A 17967-nucleotide genomic window follows, 5' to 3' on the forward strand; every position below is an offset into this window, starting at 1 on the left:
CAGTGCTTCAGTATGTTTGCAGTTCCATCTAGAATTGAGTGAAAATGAAGAAACAATAAATTTGTCAAAAATCCATGACTTTTTAATTTAGTTTTAATTGTTCTTTATCTGTTAGAGTCTATTCAGTGATTTGCAGTATGGCCTGTGTTACCTTCACATATGCAGAATAATTAATTTATTCACAATAGAGTTGTCTGAGTTCAGCTTTTCCTGGCAAATTTCAATAGTAAAATGTTATTTATCTGAAATACATGCCTGAAATGTATGTAGAAGAGAAAAGAAATATAACTTAAATATTTCCCTTCAAATTCTAGATAGAATTAAATTATTCCTTCTTATTAGAGGAGGAGTGGAGAACAGAAGCACTATAAACATGCTGTGAGCAAATGAACTTCTAGTCCACATTCACTTATCACTTTTGTCTCTGACACAAAGCTGAGAGAAACAATTCTTGTATTAGGTCAGAAGTTCTCAGCTGAGTTCTGATCATCCATTTGTATTTCTGCTATCCTGAAGTCCAGGTGGAAACAGTATAGTCCATAGTTGGTTCATCATCTTTTAAAGGTATATAATTATCTTCTGTAATAAAGAAGAGTCCCAGGCTAGTGCCTGCTGGGTCTGAAATGGAAGTTGAATGGGGAAAACAATGAAAAAATCTTCCTAGATTCCTTATTCTTTTTCTCGAATAGGTTTTTATTAATGAAACCTAAGATCTGTTTTAGTCATAATATTGCTGTAGTTGTGTTTGGACCGTGTATTCCTCTGGACACAAAGCATGTTCCATGGTGTGTCTGCAGTGCAGAATCCTCCCAAAGGGCAGAGACAGCCTGGGGCAAGGTGTGGCACAGCAGCAGCCACCAGCTTCTACTGATTCCTTTTTTCCTTCAGTCAGAGAGCTGCTATGTTCTGTTGAATATAGTTTGGCAAAAAACCATACAAAGCTTACTGCAGCATTTCAGCCTAGGGTAGGGAGCTGCTCCCTGGCACTGAAGTGCCTAAACCTCCCAGGCAGCCGATTAGAGTTGAGTCAGCCTTCTTCATCTCGTGCTTGGCTCTGCAGGATGAGGATGTGTCAGCAAGCAGAGACTTTGGCCAGGTGCAGGGAACATGCCCGGACAATCGGGCTCACTTTGCATTTCCAGTGGATGTGGTGTAGGTGTGCAAACTCTGCTTCATTACAGCAGCAGTCCTGCCCGCCTCCTTCCTTCCCACACCTACCGGGCTTGTGACTTTACTGCGGGTGTGCTTTGCTCTGTGCAGCTGGGAAAGATAACTCTGTCTGGAGGCAGAAATTAAAAGTCAGGGTAGCTTTGAGATATGTGTAAAAGCCTTTATGAGTTTAAATCCTGCTGCTGCTGTATTAGTTTGGGACTAGACATGCCCAGGGCATGTTCTCTGAACATCATTCGTTTGAACAAGAGGCTGTCGTGGTTGTGCGTGTGATAATAAAAGTGAGTATTTAGGAAAGATCTCGCTGACTCATAGACCTGTCAGATAAAAGTAGTATTCAGAGAGGACACAATAGCTGACCTTTTGCCAGCTTGAATATAAAGTTAACTTTCAGTAGGACTGTGCAGACTGTACTGAAAAGGACGGCAGAGTATCTTGTGGAAAAAGAAATATGATATTTGTAGACAGAGACAAGCTTTGAGTGACCTATGGATTTCTGATAAAAACTATTGCTCAGCAAATAAAGAGTTTGTTTGGAGGATTCTCTATTTGTATTGTTCTGTTTGTTTTTTAATCTACCACAAATTCTAAAAATTGTGGATAAAATGTAGTACACAGAGCAATTTGATGCACAGCACAGGAACTGTTAGCTAAGGGCCATAGTCTCTGTGGTGGAGGGGAAAACAACATGAGAGAGCTGGAATCTGAGTCAATGTTATTGCAAAAAGAGAGAATAAACATCTCTTCAAACACCAAACCTTACGGAAGATGCCTACAATTTGCCTAGGTGGTTTCTAGAAGCTGTTTTGTAACAGGTTTATTAAGGCTTTTTTTATTAAAGCTTCATAGTCACAGAATATGCTGAGTTGGAAGGGACCCATCAGGATCATTGAGTCCAACTTCTGACCCTACAGGAGACCTCCAAGAATCCCACCATGTCCGTGAGAGCATTGTCCAAATGCTTCTCGAACTCAGACATGCTTGATATATTTTTTCCATTTTTTTCTCTTTTTTTTTCTCTCATTTTTTTTTCCCCTTTGTTTTCTCCTTTTTTTTTGCTATGGAGGCAAACCATTCTCTTTGTAACAGCTTCTGATGTTTCAGATGGCCATTAGGACAGGATAAAATACCTCTCTGTATTTAATTATCAAGTTTTTAATTTGAATTTTTCAGGAGACTGGTTGACTAGAGTCTGCAAAATTGTCAGGCAAAGGAATGTTCTAAAAATAAGATGTTGTTAGGAAGATACTCAGAGTACATAAGATGAAGGAATTTATAAATAGATTTGGGAAGAATAGAGCTCATTATAAAAAAAATCAAAGCTAGATTTTTAGGGATATGGCCATGTCTCAAAGTTATTTTAAAGGAGCCTAAATCTCCACTGTGGAGACTTTGTCTCATTCTTTCTCTGGCAGCAGATATTCTCCAGCCCCACGATGAAAGGCAATGATAGGAGAGAGCCTGTGTGGCAGGAAGCAGGCACAGAGCTGCCTGCAGCAGCAGTCAAGGATCTCATTATTAATGAGCTTTTATCTCCTCCCATCTCCTTTTTGTTGTTGTTTTTTCTTTTTTGTGGTGATTTTTTTTGTTAATCCGAAGTGTCATAAGTAGTCTCCCTGGAAAGAAAAATGCATCCATCGGTGGGAGTGGCTCCCAGGAACCTGTTGGCTGCTCTGTGGTTCAGAGCAGGAAGGTTTTGCAAGGCAAGCTGCAGTGGGAGCCTGCCTGCTCTGGGAACAGGGAGTAGCAAAGAGGCTGAGTCAATGTGAAACCATTCGGTTTTGAGAGAGCTCTGCTTCTGAGCTAATGCTACATTTACTCAAAGTTTACCTTCAAGGAGATGGAGGTGATTCTTTATAAAAATTTTTCCAGATGTACTACCAAGGGAAAGAAAAAAGGAAACAAGCTGTACAAATTATTGTTAGGAAAAAAGAAGCTTTTTCTCTTAATGATAGTTTCTCACAGAATCTCACAGTGCTATGTAATTGTATTGTATCCAATTAATTGCTGCTTGTTATATGTTTCAGCTACACTGTAAAATTTGTTTAGACATTGTGAAAAACATTTTTAAGAAGAACAAAATTATGCAGATTTGACCTATTGTGGTTTTAAAAATGGAAGATCTGTTCAGCCTGGCTGTTAGCTGTTCCGTCTTAGCAATGAGAGCTTTCTTAGTTGCTTTTGAATGAAAATATATCTGGAAATAAAATCATTATCTGAATTTAATTGCATTAGTTCAATTTCCATTCCAAGACCCATGATCTACTAATTCCTCATAATTGGAAAGATAAGCCTTATTCTTATGTTCTCAAGCCAATTAGATGATAAAGAAAGTGCCTGGGCAAACAGTTGGTCGCGAGAGGAGAACTGAGGCATTTTGCTTCAAAGGGAGTACAAGTGAAGCTATGCTGCTATGAAAGGTTTTTGTTCAGCACCAGGACGAGTGAACTCACCAGGAGTGCTCTTTAAAGCTGCCCCCTGATCTCCCCATACTTTGTACTGGGGAGTGATCTGGGCACACAAACAGGCTCCTTACAGCCTAATCCACACCAAAGCCTATGCTTTTAGAGTGTAGCTGATGTGCTCCACCTTCCCATGGATCCTCATTCCCAGATCGAGAGTGATTCCAGTACCAAAACAGGTCCAGAGTGATTCCCTGCCACAGAGGCCTCTGTGAGCTTACTTTGGTGTTTCACAGCAAATGTCTCACTGCTCAGACCTGCTCATATTGCACTGTAGGACATCTCGCAGTGACATGAGCTAAATGTGATGAATGATGTACTTATAATCTATAGCAAGATTATTAGCTGCCAATGAAGAAGAAATAGTAGTTAGAGCAAACACAAAATATTTTAAAGAAGAAATAATAGATTAAATAAAGCTGTCTTCTTAAACACCATATTCTTTAAGTATTTAAATTTATACTCTCTTGGAAGCTGAGGGAGGCCACGGATTGAATATGAAACTCTTTGTTCTGTTTTCATATTTAGTCATAATACTGCATTGGAGTGTGCACCAAAGGAGAAAGAAAATGTGGTTTTATTAATTGAATACTGAGGCCTTTATCTTGCTTATCTTATTTGGGGAACTTATTTTCAGATCCAAGTGAGATATTTCTTAAAAATTAGTTTTAAATCCAGTGAAGAAGTAAAAAACAAGAAGGAAATAAATCTCTTTAACTGCTTTCAAATTACCTTGTTGGCATGCCATTTTCTATTACTTTCATTCATGTTTTGCTACGGTATTGCAAGCAGCACTGACAGCCTGCCCTTGCTTATTTTTTATTTGCAGTTCTATTTGAAAACATGAATGCATGAATATTTTATCTGACTACTTCACAGAGCAAGAAACTTCTCAGGGAATTGCATTATTTAAGAACTTGGTTGGGATGTTAAGAGTGTACCTTGATTTCAGGGGACTAATCTTCATGTAATAATATGTTCAAGAATTGTCTTTCTGCTTTCTGACTTACTGGTTACATCTGGAGACTGGGGAATGCCTGTATTTTAAAAAACACCTAAATTTAAATCTCTTGAGCAAATACCTTTTTGTCCCCTTCCTCTGATGGCATTATTTCTTTTTCAGGAACAAACTTGACAGAAATGGTGAAGCCGCTGAAGTTTGGATTACATGTGATTTTTATGGGATGGGGCAAACTGCCAAAAATCACTGGGCTTGAGCAGATACAGAAATCCAGAGTGGTCACACAAGAATCTTGAAAGTAGACCTATGCAAAATTTGATCTGCATTTTTTTAACAATTTTCTCCTGACTGTGGAAAGATACCTTGTTAGGAAAAGATTGTTTTAATTTATTGAGCAATATGTTTTTCTATAACTCCTAATAGAGAAACTGAAAGTGATCAGAGAGTAACATTATTTTTGGTTTGAAAAGTAAGGAATTGGAACAGTTGGTTTTAGTAATAGTGGAAACTGCAAACAAAGCTTTTGCCCTTTAGAATCCTTCTTACCATGTTGTTCCATGATGAGTAGATAATGATCAGTGTAATTTTTTGTGTGGTGCCTCATATGTAACTGATGCATAGTAGATTACAGTATGTGTCAACGCTGATGAAAACAGAAAACTGATTTTTCTAATAGAAAATGTCACAATATAATGTTAAGATTATATTCTAATACAGGAGAGAGCTTTTAAAGCATTATTTTAAACATGGCTACCTTAGCATTATTTTCCTCAGTTTTGCATAGGTGATAAAGAAGACAAGCTGGTTATATATCTTGACATTAGATATTAAGTATGAAAAGCAAAGTCTGAAGTTCTTTAGTTGTTTGTTTTCTATGTATTTTATAATCCCCTGGTTTTTACTGTTGCTTTTACTATGCTGACCCTCCCAGGTCACCCAGGAGATGTATTGGCTGCCTGGAAATGTCAGGTGAGCACCGAGGTGTGCCAAAGCAGATTTTTATAGGGTCAGATTCCTCCTCTGAGATAACAGCTGTTGTATTAAGCATATTTAATGTCTTAAGCATTTGAACTGATATATGCCAAAAGGTATGGGAAAAGTTCAAAGTTACAACAGCAACACATGGCTCTCAATTTAGTGAAAGTGATTTAAAGCGAATAATCCTTATTTCCAAAAGCAAAACACTTACCGATGCTCATACACAACTTAGCTGAGTTTAGTCGCTTATGTGCATTTGATTATTTTCATTTTAAAGTTTTTAAGTGAGCATGGTGGTATGCACACCTTCTAGTCCTGAGATACCAGAATCACAATCCTCATGTCACAAAAGCACAGACATTTTTTGGTTTCAGATCTCTAATTTTGCACAACTTTTTTTGTTGAAACAGGCTGGAAAACAGTGGCTCCTAAAATAAGCAGTGGCCTCATTCTTTGAATGTATCCAGCTCCTGTTTATTTGGTAAATAGAATCTCTACATGGATATCCAAGGCATCCCAGGGCTGTGGTATACTATCAGTGCTCAGCAACCTTTACTTGAATTTGTAACCCCATAAGTGATTTGTGAATGAGCCAACTGGGTTAGAATCATCACAGTAAGTTAGAAAATTATTCTCTTTTCCTTTCTGAGAATTAACTATGAGTTAGTAGTGCTTGTTTCTGTAGAGAGGTTTGTCTCTGTGAAGGAAAGTTCATGATGCATTTGACATTAATTTTTGTCATAGTGTTTAAAAGGCTTGATTTTACTCATATGTCCAGAGATTTAGGTCCAGAATTCCCATTATCCTAATTAGTTCAGCAGAATGAAACTACTCAATGCACTTCCAGGCAATTATTTCACCCTTTCACCAACTGCTGGCATGATACTAAAAGAAATAGATCATGCCATTTATGCATTCCCAGAAATGCACCTTGTTAGCTGTGCCATGGAGTTAGGAAATCAAGTGTCTAAGTAATGAAAATGCTACAAATGTGCATTGTTGAAAATTATGAAAAAGGCCCAAGACTCTGTTGTCAGCGTCATGTCTTAGTTCGTGGCACTTCCTTTTCAGGAAGTGGATAACACAAATTAGAAAGCAGTGACCCTGATTTATCTTCATAATGGTACTATCACTGAGTGAGTGCAGGCCAGAATTTTGATGCTATTTGTATATTTGTTTTGGGGGAAATTCATTGCTGTATTCAGTGTGACAAAGAAAATGATTCAAGAATGGGACAAGGAGGCTATAAAGAAGGATTCCAGTTGTCACACTGAATACTCTCACAGTAGCTAGAGGCTCAGGGTGTTTTTGGTGTCTGATTGAAAGCAGAAGTAGTGATACTGACCATGTGAAAATCGTGACCATTGTTGTTACTGGTGCTTCAGGACTGTGGAGTTGTTAATTAAAATATCGAGTGCTACTTTAAGGCAAAAACCAAAGGGACTGGCTGACCACTGCAGCCACAAAGCTGATGTGTCGTGTCTTGTGGGAGGGACTGATGCACATCCTAGGGCCTTATTCCCAGCTCTGTGAGCTGACATTTGGCTGTATGAAAGTGTGGGAGAGTGCATTGCCAAGTGGAGCTGGTGGGGAAGCTGCAGCCTCTGTGACAGGCACGAAGCTGAGCCCGGCTCGGAGTGACACAGGCAGCCTGTGACTGGGCTGTCAGCTGGTGGGCTGCTTGTCCAGGGGCTGAAGAGCTGCCACTGGTGTCTGCACCCAGCTGCGCCTCTGGGCCTTGGAGTTTTCTAAAGCAGTGCTTGTTCTGTGTTTCTCTCTGCTTTTCACTTTGAAAGGAATGGTAGTTGGAGACACACCTTGCCTGTTGTCCTTTAAGGATTGCAATTGTTTCCAACTTCTTGCTGTGGAGGACAGTGACTTGTTTTTGGAGGTGAATCCTTTAGGTTCCCACATAGGTAGTTCTACATGAGAAATATTTGCTATTTATTTTGGATGATGGATGTTCTTTTGACTCCTGTTACAATTTTGCTGTCTTTGTAGAAAATTTATATCTAAAGGTCATACTGGCAGTTATTTCATAGACCCAAAATAGCTGATTTTAACACATTTATTTCTCCCCTCTTTCAAATAAATCCTGCAACTGCTCTGAAGCAGTGCTTTTGACTAATGAGAGCTATTGCCGGGCTTCCCTGTTATGACACTTTGTTAGAAATGTGCCTAACATACAAAAGTGATGGCTCACTGGGCTTTCATCACTTAGCCACTGTCACAATTAGGATCAGTGTTTTATTTGGAGCTCAGTGATTCAGTTCAAATCTCTCTAATTCTCAACGGAGGCTGCTCACAAGGGCAGAAATTCAGTTTTCATACAGACTTGTCTTCAAAGTCCTACATAAAACACTACCTTAAAAGAACAGCACTGTAACTGTGAGGTGTGAATTGTCTGTAACCTGGTAGAAATATAAAATATAACACCACTACATTAAGTAAGATCAGATGTTTTCCTTTTCTGACTAAGAGTCTGTTTAGACATTTGTAGCATTTCTTTGTTTTGGGCCAGTTTCATCATGTCTCTCCTTCTGTAGATCATTTGGTGCATGGATCAGATGCAATTTTATCAAAGGCCTATTCACATGCAATAGAGCAGTCTCGTGTTTCTATAGAGGAGCAAGTTCTCTGATTCTTTCAAAGATGTGAGCAAATTCTGCACCATGTTGAGTGCCCTTTGGCTGCAGGTGAAGAATTCAACAGCTTGTGGGAGTGCTAATTAGTTCTAATAATAACTTCAATGACCTGCCTTGGCTTTAAAATGCCTGATAGAAATTGCCCTGTCCTTGAAGGACAGAGATTTTGTTTCTGTGTATGTCTGATTAGAGACGTTCATGCCTACATGTTCCTGTGTTTAGTGATCACACACAATTACCAAGTGAGTGCTTGTGTGTGAACAAAAAAGAAGTGGGTGGTGTTGGGGAATCAAGAGGAAAAAAAGGCAAAGAGATCCCCCAAAAATACTACACCAAAATTCTGTTATTAAAGGGATTTCTCTTCTAGTCTAAATAGCTTTATTAAAACTAGAAATAGTAATAGGAAAGCATTAGATTAGGAGATGGGTTATTCAAAATTAAACCTTGTCTCTCTAATTTTGGTACTTTTTCTGTGATTACTCTGCTGAAATATGAATGGAGGGTCTGAGGAAAATGAAAGTCATTTGAGCAAATACACAAAAAGCTCCTAAGTATGACATTTTTATTTCATCTGGATAATAGGTTGCTGATGGTGCAGAAAACAATTGTATTTTCAAGGATATTGCCCTAGACCTTTTTAATATAAATTTTATTAGCATTAGCCAGAAAAATAAATTACTTTATGAGCTGGAATGACAAATTAGGGGGTTTTCTGACTTCCCTTTCTTTTGCCAATGTGATTTTTGAAAATCAATCAAATTCAAGGAGGGGAAAGGTCTTTAAAATACTAATAGGATTGACTAATGGAAACACTGGTAAGGTAGCAGATTTATTTATTTATTTATTTATTTATTAAGGTGAGGGTAAAAATTTAAAGTTAAAAAAAATGTGACTCAGTGTTTAGTTCCTAACTAGACAGTAGGCTCCAGTGCTACCCAAGCAACTCTGAGCAGAATTCTCCCTGATCTTGCTGCCAGCTGCTCGCTCCTGACCTCCTGCAGTCCCAGCACAACTGGTCTCTCAGTTGCAGAGTCAACAACATCAGGGAGCTTGTCCCGCTAAAAAGTAGGATGACCAAGAAAAGATAGGATTGTTTCTCAGCTGGATCAGTTTCCAAGCTGATTGGCTACAAGAGGAATTGCAGGATCACGGTAGGACTCCAGGGAGCTGTGCTGGCACAGGGGACGGCCCTCTGAAGGACGGCAGCAGTGGCCAGAGGCAAGGGCTGCTTAAGTTGTTAATGTCACCAAATGGGTCATGGACTACAATCCTTCCCTTTACATTAAGATGTCTGCCATCACTGGAGGCACTGGTGAAGTACAAAGCACAAAAAGTCAAGTATTTGAGGCCCTGCTTTTCCCCGGAGCTGCAAAGGTGCAGAATGTATCTGGTCTCATTTTGGTTACTGTTAAAGAGTATCCTAGAAATCGAAGAGCAAAGAATATTCACATTTGATTGCCTTACTGCAGTCAGTTAAGCTTACTCAGGAACACAGATGTGTACTGAGGGACTAACATGCTGCACAGAAGAGGGAAAATACTGGTTTACTGCATTTTCCAATGACCCACACCATCCCAGAGAGTGCAATATACAATCAGTGTGGAAATAGCCAAGGCAGGGTCAGCTCACAGAAAGTCTATGGGGAAAGCTACTACAGTTTTATGGAGTGAAGGGGTATCTGAAACAAGCAGTCTTCCATCTGGAAATGCTGGGGATCCAGAGTGTTCTGTAGTAGAACAGTTAAGTTGTGTGGCTGTGTTGACTTTGAAACACAGGCAGCCAGTAGCTGAATTGGGACTTAAGGTAGGTTACAGAGGAGCTGTAAAAGATCCTTCATCATTTGTCATAGACACAAGATTCATCTGTTTGGATTGCTCTGGACTTGGCCCAGAATGTCTGAAAGGGACATCAGAAGCAATGAAATGCTGGGTTTGCAGGGTACTAAGTGCTGCTCTGATGCCTGTGTTGTGAGAAATCCTTCTCAGCTCAGAGTACCCAGGTCCTGAGCAGATGTCTGAGAATTTGGTTGCCTTCTGCACATCAGGATTATCATAATCAAAGTATCCAAAGTGATTTTTTTCTAAAGCCAGTTTAAGAACTATCATTGATACTTCATAGATTGAAAATAACTAATGATTTAAATATTTTTGGTAGGCCCATAAATATCATCAGCTCTTTGATGGTATTCAGGGGAGTAACATTTTGTTGAAATGAATAGGAAGAGACATGTTATCATCAAGATACAAGATTGTCAAGAGACAAGCAGTTATCATCAGTGGAATTAATTGACTAGCACTTGATGTTCTGTAAAGCTGAACATTTTTAATGAATATACACAATCTTCATAACCTAGAATAGAAAGATAGAAAGGGGCATGGGATCATAAGAGAAATCCTAACCCAAGGTGTAAATCCTATGAATTTACTAAAATTCCAGGCTTTGAGAGAAGGGATGTGCAAAAATTCCTCTTGGATGGAATAGTACATCATACTGCTGGTTTTATTTTTATTCTCTAAGAATCTCAATGGTAGTTGTGCTAATTTCTGCTACCTAAAATTCCAGCTAGTGCACAATGTATTAAGCAGGCCTTCCCATTGCCACTTCCCATGAGCTATGATTTAGGGAGATTAAAACAGCAAGCAGCACAAGTGCCTCCTCTGGGAGCTGGATCAAAGACTGGAAGTTTGCTCTAGTTCCAAATCTCCATTGCATTCTTTAGGGTGACACTAACACTACCAAGCCAGAAGGTGTTGAGGGACACGTTTCTTGGCTGAATTTTCGTACAAAAGCAACAGTTCCTTTAAATTAACATATTAAAGTAAAAGATCATATTATGGTCACAGAGCATGTGAAAAGAGACTAAGGCTATTTAATGGCATACATCACGATCATGCTGAACTCCTCTCTCCAGGAAACTGTGGAGATTGCTTAGGATGGAGGTAGAGTTCTGACAAAGAAGGAAGGCACCTTAAGTTTTGGGAAAGAGTGAATCCTGAAGGTATCTGTGCCCTAAGAATCATGTGGAAACCTCGCAGTGCTCTGTGGGGCACACTGCTGTCCTGGTGTAGGATGGAGGCTGAAGGGTAGTAAGCAAAATCTCACGCTCAGCACTGGTTCTGTGTGTTTCACTGTTTGACATGCCGTTGCCTTATTGGCTAGAGGAGTGCTTTCAGGGGTTCTTTTCCCTCTGCCTCCCTTGGTGTGCCCCAGAGCAGCAGGTACAGGTCAGCTGGAGCAGGGGCAGCTGTCTCTGCGGTGGAGGCAGTGCAGCCCAGCTGCTCTCACTGTTCACTGCAGAGCTCTGCAGTCACCCATGGGGCCTGGGGAGAGTGAGGCGCTCACCGCCCTGCTGGAGCAGAGATGTCTGAATTGCATCGTAGTGGTCAATGAAAACCAGAAGAGTAGCTTCAGTACTGCTCACTGAAATGTTTTGTGTGAGAACCTTTTCAGAGCTTTATTGGGATTTCTGATAAAAACCCCTTATTAGTACCTCAGCCTTCATGACCGATTGATGCCATCTACTAAGAAAACAATGATTTATGATATTCCTTACAAAAAAACCTGTTCCAAATTAAAGGAACAAGCTCTACTTTCTATTCCCCAGTAAGCAGAAGGTAAGCATGATGGATAAGACCACAGTAGATTTTCAGATGATGTGCCAGCTGGCTTTCTGTGTAGTTTCTAGTGCTGCAGAGATCCACTCACTAATGCTTTATGCTGGTAGCTGCGGTTTTGGTATTTGAGTATTCTCCATTCCCTTCTTTCTTTCTTTTAGGTCTAGACTCTAATTCTACAGTCCACTCTCATTTCTATACTGACAGAAGAGCAAGGCAGAGAATCAACTGTAATCCAGTCACAGTTCCCTCCATTTACTCTGTTTCTTGAAAATATACAGAAACTGATTTGGAGTTACTTTCAAGTGTTCAGAGAAGACTCCATCTGTCTCCTGGTTGTAGTTGGTCCTTAACTTGGAAAGCAGATCTGGGGAATCCTGCACAGATATAGTCTGTGAAAGTCTTGTTCTTGAGGGTGAACCTCTGCTCTGGGTCATGCTTCATCCAGCTTACTCTCATTTGCATAAACGCATTAAATGCAATTAGGGCTGTCAGGTCTCCTTTGTAGTTTAGCTAAGCACTGTGGTATGGCTGGCAATTTATATGTTGTCATAGACAAGCTATTTTAATGAGGATCAGTTATGAAATTGTTCAGATATTTGAAAGGTCATAAAGGTGCTGGCTCTAGTGATTGACAGAAGAGTGATATTAAAGCATTAATAGGAACTGGAGTCTAGGATGAGACATTAAAAAGGAGTTCAAGTAGATACCAAGGATGTGATTCAATACCTCTAGAAGGTTTGGGGGCATTTTTACATAATGTAATTCAGTAAGAAAGATTAATAGTTTACAGAGATGTATTTGACACAATAAACTGGAGGTTAATTCATTTCCACATGTCCTAAAAGAACTGTTAATTCATATTTCAGTAAATATTAAACAGTTTCAGAAATGCAGTGGCTTTCATTTATTTCTGAAAATAATTATAAGGGTTTTAAATATTATCCAACGTTCTTACAAATAATTAAACTTTTAAAACAATTTTTTGAAGATTGTAAGCTCTCTGTTGAAAGCGTAATAGCATTCAAAAGATTTTTTGTAGTGAATAAAAAATTGCCCAAACATTTCCTCCTCAAAAAGAAAATCAGAGCTTCTTCCATGTCCCTTCCCTTCCTAGTATCAAACCCTAAAAAGCAAACTTTGAAGGCATTTATACTGTCATCCTAAGTCAAAAGTACAAGTGACATAAATATGAAAAATAGCAGTACTATTTCACCACAATACACCAATTTTCACCAAAATACTAGCTTCTTCAGTATGAATATAATTTTCTAACACCTTTTTATTTTTGCCAGAAAGTCCACATAATTTAATTATTCGTATTTTTATAACAACTCATAGAATTCCAGTCATAGGCAAGTAAGTTGTGGACAAGGTTTAGTCTCAAGACATGATAATTACCTGGACAGTATATACATATATACAGTGATTTGCCTGGTAAGTAAAATAAAATGTATTTTGATAGTATTTATTTATTTATTTTAAAAATATTTATTGATATATCTATCCATCCCTATCTACATAAAAAACTAAGGAACACACATACACACCACTGCCACATCAATTTGACATAATCTCTAATTTGAGTGTTTTTTGGAAATGTAGATTGGCAAACATGGAGTTAAATCTTAATTGATGTCCTCCAACATCCATTATGAGCCATTGCTGCTGAAAGGGAGAAGAGTGGTGCTTGAAAGAGTAAGTAAATTCCTTGCTCTGACACTATAGATTACTTTGAGCCTGACATGTAAAGTAGAGCACAAGTGACCTAATATAGACAAAATTTTAAAATGAAAAATTTCCTCTCAACAGTGTTTCTATCTAATGGTTTACAATGTTATCATTAAGATATGGGAGAACATGCCAGTGTAGCAGAATTTTAGGGCAGTTTGTCAACTCCAGACACAAAGTAAAATCAAACATGTGTGTATGTTTTTATTTTTGTCCTTAGACCTGCTCTGTCATCATCTCCTCCATGGTTCAGTGCCTCCCTCTGTAAGCAATATACAAATTTAGAAAACGTTTTTCAGATCAAATATTTCAAAACAGCAGAAGTTCAAAGGTTTGTCTTATAAAATTTGGGTTTTCAGATTGGACATGCTGGTTTAATTCCAGAGAGCATTATGTGTACAAACACCTTGTTTCTTCATATTCAGTATTTCTACATCTCTATTTTTTTGTCATTTGTTGCACTTGGAGTGACACCAGGAATCCTGGAGGCCAAATAGGAGCCCAAATATAAACAGTATCATTGAAAAAGATTCAAAAGATTTTACTGGACTAGGCAAGCAAACCAGAGAATTTCTGCAATTTTAACCAACTCCTGTTTGTGCAACCATCTTGTTTTAGAAGCATTTCAGCACCATCAAAAGCTTTTGCTGGCTGACTATAATGGGCATGTGGAAGGGTGTGCAATCCTATGCAGTTAATGCTTTCTGAGAACATTAGGAACTGTAACCATTTTTTAAATATTGAAAGGAACAAACAAGAAAAAGTTATCATAGTAATATAAATTTAAATCCTTTATATTTTTTTCTAGAAGAAAGGCTACAAAGTGTGAAAGAGGTCGTTTTAACTTGGAGCCTAGACATTAAACATTTCTTTTTTGCAAGAGTCATAATTCACATTTGGCCTATGGCCAAAGCAGTGAACTTTTTCACCCAGTCTTGGCATGTACAGATAGATGGTCCCTTCTGTCTCTTTTGCCAGTTATTGCTCATGTTGCCAGGAAATCTTAATCATGCTGCTTGGAAGTGGCTGCTGGCCCATCCACCTGCTGCCAAGCTATTCCACTGTGTAAGGAGTCCAACTCAGCTTCAGCAAACAGACCCTTAGCTCCATCTAACATAGGAAAAAAGGTCACTGTGCTAAGGCCACCCAAGGGGACCATATGGTGGTAGGACTTACATCATCACTATTGCACTGCTGTTTATGCAACCCTATTAATAACCCTGAAAATTCACATGGACTTGCCATAACTAGGTTTTCTAAAATGAAATGTGTAATATAAACCTAGAGCGAACCACAAAATAAGAGGAAAAGAAAAATGTTCTCTTCAGTAATGAGTCACAGAATGGTTAGGGTTGGAAGGGAGCTCAAAGATTGTCTAGTTCCAACACTCTTGCTATGGTCAGGGATGGCTCTCATCGGTCAGGCTGCTCAGAGCCCCATCCAACCTGGTCTTGAACTCTTCCAGGGATCAGGCATCCTCAACTAGGCAACATCTTTCAGTGCCTCCCCACCCTCTGAGTAAAGAATTTATTCCTACTATCTAATGTAAAAGTACCCTCTTTCAGTTTCAAAGCTTTGTCCTGCCACTCTCTGCCATCTAAAACATTCCTCTCCTTCCATTTTATAAACGCTTTTAAGGTACTGAAAGGCTGCAGTGAAGCCTCCCTGGAGCTCTCTCCAGGCTCAACAGCCCCAGCCCTCTCAGCCTCTCTTCATAGGAGAGGTGCTCCAGCCCTGTGGTCAACTTTGTGGCATCTGAACCCACTCTAAGAGGTCCACATCTTCCCTGTGCTGAGGATCCCAGAGCTTGATGTAGTATGTTTTTATTGATACTTATTTTTCATTGAAACTGTGTATTTGTATTTAAAACTAATTCTAGCCTTCTCTAGTTTGAGAAAAAGCAAGACAATCAGTTAAGCAGTTAGATTGCAGTGCCACATTACCAAGAACAGGTTTTTCTAGTGTCACATGCAAGCACTGCTCAGACAGCAATAGTGAGAAGAATATAATGCCGAAGTCATATGAATTGCAATCCACTGGTGAATTTAGGCTCCTCATTAAGATATTCACTCACTTGATTTAGTAGAAATATTGAGAGTTGTTTTGTGCATGGATAGTTCCTTTGTCAGTTGGGTTCATGTTACTGTCTCTCTTCATGGGAAAAGCAAAGGGCCTTATGTTAGTTAAACTATGATTATATTTTGCATCCTGTAGTGAAAAATAATGTCTGAAATTCTATTAATAGATTTTTTCCCAGATTACAAAAGGAAAAAGAATTGGTTTAGATAACAGAAGTTTTGGTAGAATTCTAAGACTCTTGGGGGAAATGCAAATCTTAAACATAGTCAGTTGGAAAATGGCAGCAAATAGTTTGGCGGAATTTTTCTTGATAATATCATAACATGAATCATTAGTGTAACTGGAATCTGAACTTTCAAATTCCAGGACTTCCTGGACCCTTATTTTTGTAGCTCACAAAATTTAGCTTCTGAATCCCTGTTTATGTGATCTAAATAGAAGTAATGTGAATTTAAACTTCAGAGGTGATCAATAAGTTCATTGAAGTAAATAAGAAACATTAGTAGTTTTTAGACTTGTTTCTGTGAGCTAACTTTAGTTGTCTATCTCTACAGTTTACATGGGTTTTGAATCTTCTATGCTTTTTGTGTTTCTAATAGTTTTTCTGCTTCAGGTAGAAATTATTATTTTGGTAGTTTTTCGGATCTGATAGGGTATACCCCACACACTGCATTTTGTTGAGTAATTTTATATAGACTTTGATGTATATTTGCTATACCAAATATCTCTTGCATCTGTAATCCACTTGGGCAATAAAAAAACAAACATAACAGCTATTCAGATTTTTGTATAATCCATTCCTACAGCCTGTGTATAATACTAATGGGATGATAGCACCGCAGTACTTAAAACATAGCAGAAATGGATGGCAGCTGTTACCTTCTCTTTTGGGCAAAAAAAGTGCAGCTCAACTGCCAGCTGTGAGACTGTCAAGTAAGAAGTGCCAGCTCAACAGCATTCATTTTCATGTCAACTACTGTATAACCCTGCTCTGCACCAGGAAGTGGAATAATGGAAAATATTCCCACCTACTTTTATGTTTACAGAAGAATCAATATAAATAAGTGCTTATGTATTGTTAGGAAGAATCAAAATAAATAAGAGCTTATGTATTTTTCACATGCTTGTAGAAAGAATTATCTTGGCTCAGTTTCAGGGATGTTATTTTTAGGTGCTTATTTCTGAGTCTGGGATTCTGCTTTTAGATAATGAACTTTTGCCAAAAATGCCAAATTTCTTTCCTGCTCTATAAATGTACAAGAAAACCATGGCATTTCAGAAACCCTCTGTGTTTTTTTAAGAATAACCCTGTGTGTGTTTTAAATTTGGTGTTGTCTGGTAATGCACTCCATCTTATTCTACATAATTAAGCATAAAATAAGAACCTACAATATATATTTTTGTACATAACTTGCTAAAAATATTTACATACACTCATCTAAATTGATTTTCCTGCTGTATTCTAATTCCTGTAAGTTCTTATTTTTTAATGTGATTTCTTTTACTATGTAGGTGGGTACAATGATGCAGAAAAAAAAAATTGAAGCAGTTGTTTATTTTCTGGGTACAAATGAATGAGTAGGACTTCTCCACAGTGATTGTTCTTCTAGAGAATGACTCTCTCACAGGTAATTGCTTGTGCTAGAATTATGTACCAGACACTCATCCCTGAGGAAGCTTTGCACTCCTGCTAGTTGTGCTGTTCTGTGCTGCAGTTCCTGCTAAAACAAGAAGAGGCAAGCTCCAAGGTAGGAGGATATTCAGGTAAAATAGATACAGTGCTCACACAAAGCTGTCTCCACTTGACATTAAAAGGCCTCTTTTGCAGAGCTACAAGGTTTGCTCCCTTCCTTAGTGTGAGTTAATGCCTTCCCGTCATTTGCACCTGCATTGCTGCAAACGAATCTGCCTCACTGAGAAGTGAAACGAGGAAAAAAACTCCCTGAGGTTACCAGGTGCAGCCAATACACAGAGAAGAAGCAGAGCTTTGCTGACAAGTCAAATGGTTACAGAAATAAGGTAAGGTTTTGACAACTGGGAATTATGTTATCTTCTAGGAAAAACTGATATGGCTGAGGTTGGATTGGAGAAGGATGCCATGGGAGTGAAAGATGCAGAAATACACATTAATGCAAATGGACAGTTGGAATTGGATTGATTTAAAAGTGACAAGAGATGAGGGTCTTAGTTCAGCATAATGGAATACCAGGGTCTTTAGCCTTGTAACTAGCCTCTGTAGCAGATCTAGTTAGGTTGTGGGGAGCCTCTGGAAGAAAATGTAGTAGATTTATTTTTTTTTTTTGCATTCTTAGAAATAAACCTTCTCT

The sequence above is a fragment of the Cinclus cinclus genome, chromosome 13 (assembly GCF_963662255.1).
Source record: "Cinclus cinclus chromosome 13, bCinCin1.1, whole genome shotgun sequence".
NCBI lineage: Eukaryota > Metazoa > Chordata > Aves > Passeriformes > Cinclidae > Cinclus > Cinclus cinclus.